The sequence below is a fragment of the Triticum aestivum genome, chromosome 5B (assembly GCF_018294505.1).
Source record: "Triticum aestivum cultivar Chinese Spring chromosome 5B, IWGSC CS RefSeq v2.1, whole genome shotgun sequence".
NCBI lineage: Eukaryota > Viridiplantae > Streptophyta > Magnoliopsida > Poales > Poaceae > Triticum > Triticum aestivum.
In genome coordinates, this window is record NC_057807.1 from 244,103,415 (window position 1) to 244,114,960 (window position 11,546).

The window sequence follows — 11,546 nt, forward strand, 5'->3', positions numbered from 1 at the left end:
TCTTGTAGAGGATTATATGAAACCATGTATATCTTGAATAATCATCAACAATGACGAAGCCATAGAGGCAAGCAGTTGTAGTAAGAGTAGAGTAGTGAGTAGGACCAAATAAGTCCATGTGTAGCAGCTCGAAGGGTTGAGACGTCGTCATGACTGTCTTCGAGGGATGCTTGGCCCTAGTCATCTTTCCAGCTTCGCAGGCACCACACAGATGATCTTTCTTGAACTTGACGCCCTCGATGCCTATGACGTGTTTCTTCTTCGCGAGAGTGTACAGGTTCCTCATACCAGCATGCCCTAGCCTTCGATGCCAGAGCTAGCACTTTGAAGCTTTTGCTAAAAGACATACGGCAAGTTGTGGTCCTGCTGAGAAATCTACCATATATAGATCATCTTTCCGATACCCTTCAAAGACTAGAGACTTGTCAGATTCCATTAGAATAAGGCAACGATATTTTCCAAATATCACAATCATGTTCAAGTCACAAAGCATTGAGACAGACATTAAGTTGAAACCAAGGGATTCAACAAGCATCACTTTATCCATGTGCTGATCCTTTGAGATTGCAACTCTACCTAGACCCAATAGCTTGCTTTTACCAGTGTCAGCAAATGTGATGTGACTCTTGTCAGATGGACGTAATGTTGAGTCCATGAGAAGACTTCAATCACTAGTCATATGATTAGTGCATCAACTCTCCATTATCCATTTTGAAGCATGAGGTGTCATACCATACATTGTAGTTAGGGGGATAGGCTTCACCAAGGGTATTGTGAAGCATAAACATTTGACGGACAAGCGGATAATGAAAGCTCAGATCAAGGTTAGGACTGATAGGATGATTGGCAAGCGATTCAGGAACAAAATACATAGTAAGACCATTTGGGCATTTTATCTTGCGCCCCACAAGATGTTTTAGGTCCCCAGCATAAGCATCGAACGCCTTTGATTTCTGGCTGGAGACCTTTCCCTGCAAAATAAAGATATTTTTTCTTAACCACCCACATCTTCAGGGGTGGTTTAGAAGCAGTGAGTCTAAGTGCAGCATCTGAGAACTTCGGCTTTGGAGCCTTAGCAAATAGCCTTGAAGGAGGTGAATAATACTCATATGAATAAGCAGAATAGTTCTTAGTATTATGAACATAAGGGTTTCAAGAAACACGCTCATATTCATAAGTTTGGGTATGATTTCCCTGCAAAACATTGGCGTTAGGGTGACTCTTGTGAGTCCTCTGTCTGTATGAAGCCTTTGGACCATATGAAGCCTTTGGTCTGGGGTTTGTCTTCTTCCCTTGTGGTGTCATGATGAAATTCACGGGAAGATTCTCAACACACCTTTTGGGCACCCAGATCTTCTTCAAGGGTGGTCCATTCCTGCAGTTAGTACCAATATACCTGGCAAACACTTCACCATTCTGATTCTTAAACAGTTTATAGTTTGCATCAAAGGATTCATCAATGATAATCGGGTTAGCACAAGTGAAGCCAGATAAGGTGGATGGGTCCACTGAAGCCCTTTGCAGCAACCCATGTGGTTTTGGGGTACTGCTCAGGCTTCCAGTAAGAACCATCAACATTCATTGTCCTCTCGAACCCAACACCTTCTTTCCTAGGGTTTTGGTTCAGAATTTGCTTTTTGAGGACATCACAAAGTGTGTGATGTCCTTTGAGACTTTTGTACATCCTAGTCTCAAGCAATGTCTTCAGCCTGGCATTTTCATCAGCAATAGTAGTGGCATCCTCAGCAGAGGGGTTAGTTACCACATCAGCATTTGAAGATATTGCAGCAGTAGCGGTAGTGGAACATTCAGCAACAGGAGTAGCGTTATCGCGCTCAAGGCATTTTAGACATGGTGGTTCAAATCCTTCCTGAGCGGAACTGGTCTGTTGAGCGCGAAGTGACTCGTTCTCTTTTTGAAGATCTTCATGAACTGCTCTCAATTTCTCAAGTTCTTGCTTCCTTTGAAGATAATCATAGGAAATCTTTTCATGAGTTGTTGAGAGCGTTTCATGACGACTTTCAAATTCCTCGTACTTAACATGAAGATTTTTTATGTCTTCAATTAAGGACTTAGATCGGGTCATTTCCACGTCCAACAGGTCACCGCTTTTGTCTAACAGTTTTTTAATATGTTCCATAGCTTTCTGTTGTTCAGTTGTAATTTTAGCTAGTGTTTTGTAGCTAGGTTTGGATTCACAATCAGAGTCATCTTCAGTTGATGTTTGAAAGTAAGCATTGCACGAGTTTACCTTGGCACCATGTGCCATGAAGCAGTAGGTGGGGGTAGAGTCGTCCTCGTCATTAGCATCAGCGTTGGTGATGGAGCCATTATCTTCAGTGTTGAAGATGGACTTGGCAACATAGGCTGTGGCTAAATCCAGACTTGCAACGCCAGAGTCGGAGTCCTCCACGGACTCCACCTCTGCCTCCTCAGAAGCAGACTCCTCCTCTGAGAATCCATCTCTTTGCCAACAAAAGCACGAGCCTTGCCAGATGAGCTCTTCTTATGTGATGAAGACTTGGACAATGACTTGGAAGAAGACTTTGAGGATTTCTTCTTCTTCTTGTCATCAAAATCATATTCCTTGTTCTTCTTCTTCTTGTTGTTTTCATTGTCCCACTGAGGACACTCAGAGATGTAGTGACCAGGTTTCTTGCACTTTTGACATGTTCTCTTCTTGTGGTCATGAGTGGAAGCTTCATCATTTCTCGAGCTGGATCTTGAAGACTTTCTGAAGCCCTTCTTCTTGGTGAATTTCTGGAACTCCTTCACAAGCATAGCAAGCTCCTTTCCAATGTCTTCAGGATCCCCAGAACTGCAGTCAGATTCTTCTTCAGATGAAGAAACAGCTTTTGCCTTCAAAGCACGAGTACATCCATAGCTAGAACCATAGATCTCTCTTTCCTCAGATAGCTGGAATTCATGTGTGTTGAGCCTCTCAAGTATGTCAGAAAGATCGAGAGTCTTGAAGTCAGGGCGTTCTTGGATCATTAAGGCTAAGGTGTCAAACGAGCTGTCAAGTGATCTCAAGAGTGTCTTGACGATTTCATGCTTGGTGATCTCAGTGGCGCCAAGAGCATGAAGCTCATTTGTGATGTTAGTGAGGCAATCAAACGTGAGCTGGACATTCTCATTGTCGTTTCTCTTGAAGCGGTTGAAGAGGTTGTGAACACTGATCCTTGAGTCCCCTTGGGTTGAGACACCTTTGTTAACTTTGGAAAGCCAGTCCCAGACTAGCTTCGAAGTTTCTAGAGCACTCACACGGCCATACTGTCCTTTGGTCAGATGACCACAGATGATGTTCTTAGCAGTAGAATCCAGTTGAATGAACTTCTTGACATCAGCAGGGGTGACACCTTCACCGCCCTTGGGAAGCCATTCTTGATGACATACTAGAGGTCGACATCAATGGCTTCAAGATGCATGCACATCTTATTCTTCCAGTAGGGGTAATCAGTGCCATCAAAGACGGGGCACACAGCGGAGACTTTGATTATCCCTACAGTCGACATAGCTAAAACTCCAGGTGGTTAAACGGAATCACACAGATCAACGGAGCACCTTGCTCTGATACCAATTGAAAGTGCTAGTTATCGACTAGAGGGGGGGGGTGAATAGGTGATTTTTATGGAAGTCTTCAAAACATGAGAGTTTCGAAGACAAATAATAGAAATGAACATATTGACATGCAGCCGAAGGTAGACTACACTAGACAAGCCATAATCAGGTATACAATGAAGTGAAAGCGCGAAGACTAATAGCAGCTAGGTAGTATGGATCAAGATGGAAGATAGTATGAAGCCAAACAACAATTGTCGTCACACAGTGAAGTCAAACAGATAAGGCAAGCATGCAAATGACTTCACTAAGACAAACTGTAAATAAGTGACTGTAAATAAGTGAGGGAAGAGATAGAACCAGTTGCTTGGTGAGGACAAGCATTTGTTGGACCAGTTCCAGTTGTTGTGACAACTGTACGTCTGGTTAGGGAGACTGAGATTCAACTCAAAAGACCGCATCTTCACCTTATTCCCCTTGAGCTAAGGACACTTAGTCCTCGCCCAATCACTCTGGTAAGTCTTCAAGGTAGACTTCCAAACCTTCACAGACTTCGTTCACCAATGATCCACAATGACTCTTGGATGCTCAGAACGCGACGCCTAACCGGCTGGAGGATTCACGGTCCTCAAGTGTAACAAGTCTTCAGGTCACGCGGACAGAAAGACTTTACTGGTGCCTAACACTCTTTGGCTCTGGGTGTTTTGGGCTTTGTCCTCGCAAGGATCTTTCTCTCAAAGGCTTCGAAGTGGGTTGCTCTCAAATGACAAAAGCCATGCACTAACTCTGAGCAGCCACCAATTTATGGTGTAGGGGGTGGGCTATTTATAGCCACTAGGCAAATCGACCTGATTTGTCCGAAATGACCCTGGTTCACTAAGGAACTGACACGTGTTCCAACGGTCAGATTTCAAACACACGCGACAGCTTGACTTGGGCTACAAGTAAAGCTGACTCATCCAGCTCTGGATAAGGTTTGCTCTCATTGTCTTCTCTCGAAGACATAGGATTTGGTTGAGCATCACTTTAGTCACTCTGTCTTTATTCACTTGGACCCCACTTAACAGTATGCTGGTTCCTATGAGTCAACAAAGAAGAAAAAGAAACTACGAAATAGCTATGTCTTCGCACTCCATAGTCTTCACGTGAATGTCTTCTCGAGTCATAATCTACGTTGTGATTATCTTCACATACCACCATTGTCTTCATTGTCTTCACACATTTTTAGGGGTCATCTCGGGTAGGTAAACCGAATCAATGAGGGACTACTACCTGTGTTATCCTACAATTTTCACAAACACATTAGTCCCTCAACCAGGTTTGTCGTCAATACTTCGGAACCAACTAGGGGTGGCACTAGATGCACTTACAGGTTCCGGTGGCCACCGCGGGCTGTCGTGCCTTCACCCCCGAGCTGTGTAGCATCGCGTGGCCGGGCAAGTAAAAGCCGGACCTGCCTCCTCACAACGACGGCACCCCCGACCCCGCGGAGTTCCTGCAGCTCTACGATCTGAGCATCGAGGCGGCCAACGGCGACGAAAAAGTCATGGCAAACTGGTTCCCCATGGATCTCAAGGATGGTGCCCGCTCGTGGCTCCAGAACTTGCCTCCAGGCTCGATCTCCTCCTGGGATGAGATGCGCAACCGCTTCGTCGCCAACTTCCAGGGCACTCGCGACCGCCCTCCGGCCACGGGTGACCTGCGCCGCATCAAGCATCAGCCAGGAGAGACCCTCCAGAAGTACATCTAGCGCTTCAACAACGTTCGCCTCAAGATCCCCAAGGTGACGGACGAGGCCATCATCTCCGCGTTCTTTGATGGCGTCAGCAACGTCAAGATGAAGGAGGAGCTCGCCATCCATGAGGAGCTGTGCACGACCCTGGAGCTGTTCAATCTGGCGACCAGGTGCACAAGAGATGAGGAAGGGCGTCTTTCCCTCCTCGACCTCCCAGCTGCTGACCCCGAGGAGAAGAAGGCCAAGGCCAAGGACGTGAAGTGCAAGGGAGCGGCCGTGCTTGCAGCAGAGCCAGAGATGAAGTGCAGCCGAGACATTCCCGAGTCGTCTAGGAGCAGCCGACCATTCTGCGCCTTCCACAATGTTCACAGCCACAACACCAATGACTGTCAAGAGCTCAGGGCCATTCGCAACGGACGTTTTTGGTCGACGCCCTGAGTGCAACGACCGGGGCTATGGCCGAGGACGAGGACGCGGCGGAGGACGCTGGGACGACCGTGGCCCACGCCAGGAGTGGCGCGACCGGCCTTGCAAGGATTGCTGGCAAGATCAGCCTCGCGAGGGCGCCTGACGCGATCAGCCTTGCGAGGACCACCCTCAGGGCAATGCTGGACTTCCACCACTGCCGCCACCGCCAAGGAGGAATGATGACCACCATCAGGACAAGGGGGCTGGGGGCTTCCAGGAGCCGCGTGCTATCGCCTGCATCTTGGGCGGAGCTCAAGCCCCAGCCTCACAGCGTATCTTCAAGAAGTTTGCTCGTGAGGTGAACGCAGTCCTCCCTAAGATCGAGGCTACGCGCCCGCTCAGGTGGTCGAAGTGCGCCATCACCTTCAGCTCAGTAGATCAGCTCAAGTGCGCGGCCATCGTTGGCGCCCTCCCGATGCTTTGCTCGCACGTCATCAGCAACGTACAAGTCACCAAGACCCTCATCAACGGCGGCGCAGGGCTTAACGTCCTGTCGGTCGAGACATTCGACAACCTTCAAGTGCCCTACGATCAGCTACAGCCTAACAAGCCCTTCTCAGGAGTGACCGATGGTTCCACCACGATGATAGGCAAGGTCCGCCTCCCTGTCACTTTCGGACAGCGTGACAACTATCGCACCGAGCTCGTCGACTTTGACGTCGCCCACATCCACCAGCCATACAATGCCATCCTCAGGTATCCGGCCCTGGCCAAGTTCATGGCAGTGACACACCACGGCTACAACATCCTCAAGATGCCAGGGAGCAGCAGGATCATCACATTCCCATGCGAAGAAAGAGATGCAGTGTGCTCCCTCGAGCGCGCCTTCCAAGCAGCGTCAATCGAAGACCCCGACAACAGTGTAGCGCGGTACCCTCCCGAGGTCGTCCCCAAGAAGAAGAAGAAGCTACTCCGCACTGGGCCTCAGGAGAGCGGTGCCGCAAGTGGTGCCTCGTCATGATCGGTGCCCATGCCTGGGGCACCTTCCTCCCTTGCATAGGAAGGCGCGTCCAGTGCCCTCCTCGGGCAGGGCTTGGGGGCTCTCTTCTAGAGGGCCTCCGACCTTGCCAACATCACGACGGAGGCGCTCGGGCACCATGTGGAGGCGTGCTTCGTAGCACACTTCCCTTAGGAGGATACCGGGCGAGGAGCGCCCAACGCTCAAGAGTTCATTGCCAAGACCACTCAGGGACTGCAAGACACGAGAGCCATGTGCGGCGATCGCCGCCCACCTGGTGCGGCTCCCCATCCAGGCGAGGATGGCGGGTTGCGCGTCTGCATCAACATCCCAGGGCTCAACAGAGCCGCGTCTGAGGAGCTCTTCTGCCCTTCGCGCGTGGGATGCTGCGAGGGCCCACCTCACAGCTATGTTCGCATGCCTTTTGGCCTGCCGAGCATGGCGTCCGCCTTCCAGCACAACCTGCAGAGCATCCTGGCGGCTCAGGAGGCCAGGCTCCACACAGTCCTGGTGGAGATGGAGACGGTCCTCAAGGAACTGCCTGGCCCCCCAGATCCTCCCGAGGCTCCAGATCCCGGTGGCTCGTTAGGAGCAACCCCTGCACCACGCATCTTCAACTGCCCCAACATGCCTTCAACAACAGAACCATGTGACATTTTCCAAGTTCATTTAGCTGGGAGCGCCCCTCGGGCTGCATCATTCCCAGGCCGCATGGGTCTATCCCTGCGCCATGTACCCTTTTATGCCTTTAGCTTACTCTGTTGGGGGCGCCCCTCGGGCTGCATCATCCCCAAGCCGCTCGGGTCCAACCAGTGGTATGTATTGTTCTTGCATTCATCTCAGCTAGTTCAATTTCCAGGCTAATCTACCTATGGTTATCACCTGCTTGACTGTCATCCACCATGGGAGCCGTGCGCCGATCGTCTTTCTTCAGGACCCTTCACATGAGAGGGTTAGGCACGACATTTGTGCTTGGGCCCGTCCCTACAACGTCGATAACTCCAATGGCTGATCTCTGTCTGGTGGGCCGGCCCCGTTCACTTCACCTCCTGTGGTCATTGGTTCTTGGCCTTCTCACGCGATAACCTAAGGAGATTCGTTCGGTGCAGGTTGTCTAACCACCTCGCAGGACAACCGCGGCGAACAAGAATCAAGACTAGGCGCAACCCGCCTTGAGGTAGGGCCTCGTGAGTCCCGCGCTGGCTCACGGGTGCCCAGACACACCTCGTCTAGCCCTGCCGTGCAAGCCACGTGTCAGGGCGGGGCTGTACACGCGCCGGGGGCTCTTCATAGTAGGGATTCCCCTCCCACGTACCAGTGGAAGCATCATGCTCTGCGCTGGCCATCGACTGCTGAGGAGCGGCTATGCCCGTGCAAGTGCGGAAGCGCTATGCTCCGCGCTGGTGATAAACAACTGAGGGCGGCCCCACGGCCGTATCAACCTCAGGGAGCCCTTGAGCTCAGTGTCTGGCCTCACCGCAACACCTCCCCTCGGGAGAGTCACGCGAGGGGGCTAGGCACGGGGGGCTGCGCTCGGGCCACGCCCAAGCGTACGCCACCCAGCCAGGTCTCCCGGACCCTCCTGAGCCAAGCCTCGGCAAGGACAAAGGTATGAAGGTTCTTTGCATGTCAAGAGGGACTCCTGAGCATCGCGACTCAGGAGCCTAAATGGTCACGTAGCCCCTCACTCCTTGGTCTCGTCCTTGTCTCTGGACGACCCAACGATGACTGAGGTATGTGCGCGGCCGGGCCCTGCCGACGTAGAACACCAGACTTATTCCTGCGTCTCCTTCTTATAAGTTGTTTGTGCATCAAGGGGGACTCCTGAGCATCGCGACTCAAGAGCCTAACTGGCCATGTAGCCCCTCACTCCTTGGTCTCGTCCTAGTGATCTGGACGACCCAACAAGGCTGAGGTATGCGCGGGGTCGGGCTCTGCCGACGTAGAACGTAAATCAAATGGGAAGGAAATTGCAAAATCTCAAAGCAAATATTACAAGACATATTGTTCTCCGAATATCAAACGCAAGTTTAAACGCCTCCACGAGAGGCGCTCCTTCCTTGGTGGCGTTGCCTTCACCTATACCACCGGCCGGGGCTGTAGGAGCGAAGCCGTGTAACTTCTTCAGCAGGGCGTCCACCTGACCCTTCACAGCTGTGGCAGTAGCTATGCAGTGCTCGTTGTCCACAGGCTCTAGCAGCTCGTCAACGCGGGCGGCAGGGTCACGAAGATGGAGGTGGCTGAAGACGCGCGTCAGCGCGGCTGAAGAAAGGATGCGAGCCTCTTCCTCTGCCATGGGGCCGATGCCGCTCACGACTTACTCAAGCGCCTCGACCAAGTAGGGAAGCAGCTGGGCGGGGCCGTCCTCGTCGGTGGTCAGCCGTTTCTCCAAGCCCTTCTCATAGAGTGTTTTTAGCACCATGCGAGACCTCTCCTCGAGGACCGCAAAGGCCGCATGGTCCTCGGAAGAACCTTCGCCTTGGCGTCAAGATTGGCCTTCTCCGCCTTTACCTTCCGCTCCAGCTCCTCCAGCCGGCCGCGCTCAGCGGCCTGCACCTTTGCCGCATGCTCCATCTCGGCATCGCGAGCCTTGATGGCGTCTTCCCGAGCCTTCATCTTCTCCTTCTCTGCCTTGCGGCTACGGGCTTCTTCTGCATGCTCGTTGCGCAGGGTCTTCAGCTCATCCTCCAGCGCCCGGCAGTGATCCTGGGCGGCCTCGACGTCCTTCAGCACCACCTCGCGAGCAGCTACCGCCTGGGCGGCATCTTGCTTCTCCCCCTCAGAGGTTGTCGTGGCCTGGCTTAGCGCCGCCTGAACGGACACGTCAGAATGGAGCCAACCAGAGACTAGCTCCAGGCGCCCGGTCACTAGGTGGGGGTCGGCGCCCCGAAGATCTTCTCGCAGCAGGGTCATCTCGGAAGGAGCGTGCCCCAACATGTCAGGGGAGGCATAAGGACCTGAAATCAGCATAGCAGCAGAAGGAGGAGGAGAAGGTATCGTCACCATAGCCTGGGATACTAGGGGCTCGTGAGCCTTGGAGACCTCAGCAGCCGAGCCGGACACCGGTGCCTCCGGAGCCAGCGGGGCCACACGTGCTGACTCCTCCCGAGGATTGTCCCTCGGGCCGCACGAGGACGATCGAGCTGGAGAAACATGAGCACCAATGCTGCCCTTCTCCATAGAGGGAGGCGCGGCTGAAGCAGGCAGGCTGGTCCCGTGCAACACCATCCTCTCCTCCTTCCTCTAATTCGCCGTAGGCGTTGGCCTGATCACACGACGGAGAGGCGTCAAGGTCGAGCAGCAAAATCAAGAGTGAAACAAGGCGAGAGCACTTACTGGTCCACCGCGGTGTAGTCCACCCTCCTCTTGCTAATCTTGAACCTGAGAGCCTCCCAGCTTGGGGCACGGGCGCGCGGGCTCCGGGGACGGACGAAGGAGCAGCAGATGGACCAGAAGCAGCCCCAGGCGGCATCAGAACAGGAGCGCCATCTCGGGAAACCAACGCCGACCTGCCCCTCGCCGGAATCACGGGCGGCTCCCCCCTCTGGAGGTCATCGGCCTCGTCGTCGTCAGGCATGGTGCAGAGGAGGTCAGCCTTGCGCAAGGGGGAGGTCTTCCCCATCCCCTCGAGGGTCGCCTCCAAGTCGCGGTCCTCGTCTTCCTCCTCTTCCCCCTCCCCCTTTGAGAGTCATTAGAAGACACTTCCGCCGGCGCCGTCGTAGCCGGGACTGCAGGAAGCGCTGGCGGTACCAGCCCCCGCCCATCAAAGTTTGGCCTGGCAGCCACGACATGCGCCCCGCCCTTGCGGCGGAACAAGGGAACAAAGGCACTCGGCGGGTATTCCTGGTCATCCCCGACCAGGAAGCAGAGAGCCGTAGCCATGTCTTTGTCAGGCAAGGCTCCCGGGCTCAAGCGAAGCTTGTCTTCTTCACCCCCAAGCCTCCATAAGGGGCACATACGCGCCTAAAGCGGGTCCACACACAGCATCAGGAATTCCCTCAGGAGCATGGCCCCTATCACCTTTGCCGCCTTCGCGTTGCCCGGCTTCAGGTCGGTGTTCATCTTCTCCAGCACCGACGTTGCCCGGTCATCAGTAAGCTTCGCACGAGACCACCCCGCGTCAGACTGGGGCATCTCCATTGGCAGCACCAAGCGTGGGTGGACGCAGTTGGCGTCCATCATAACCCACTTGCTCCTGAAGCTTTCAGCCTTCTTCCCAGCTTTCGAGATCGAGTTGGCCTTGCCGTCCGCAATGAAGTTGGCGCACCCGGAGGTACAACCCTCGTTAATGCGGAGGAAGAAGAAGTGGCGCAGCAGAGCCACGGACGGCATCACACCGAGACATGCCTCACAGTAGAAGGCGAAGATTGACAGAAGGAGAATAGAGTTGGGATGAAGATGCAGCGCCTGCAGCCTGTAATGGCCAAGGACCTCATAGAAGAAGTCGGAGAAGAGGGGAACCAGCCCCCCGACGACGCTGCTCATGAAGAAGGGGAAGAAGGTGCTCCCCATAGGCTCCGGCACAGCAGAGCCAGCCTGGAGCTCAGTCTTCCCCTTCTTATTGCTCTCTCCCGCCGCCACTAGGAGCGTGACAACAAGGTTCTTCTTTGAGACATTGGGCACATCCAGAGCCGGCTCGTACCAGGCGGGCGACAAAGAGGCCTTGACCTTCCGGGGCGCCATTGGTCGCTGATTCGGAAGGGGATCGGAGCAGATCTGGAGCAAGGCAAAAGGAAGCAATGAAGGCAAGCGTTGCCCGCGCCAGCATTTTTGTCAGACGGGCAGTTGCTGAGGTAGCATGGGGAAGCGGAGACACCCACGTCC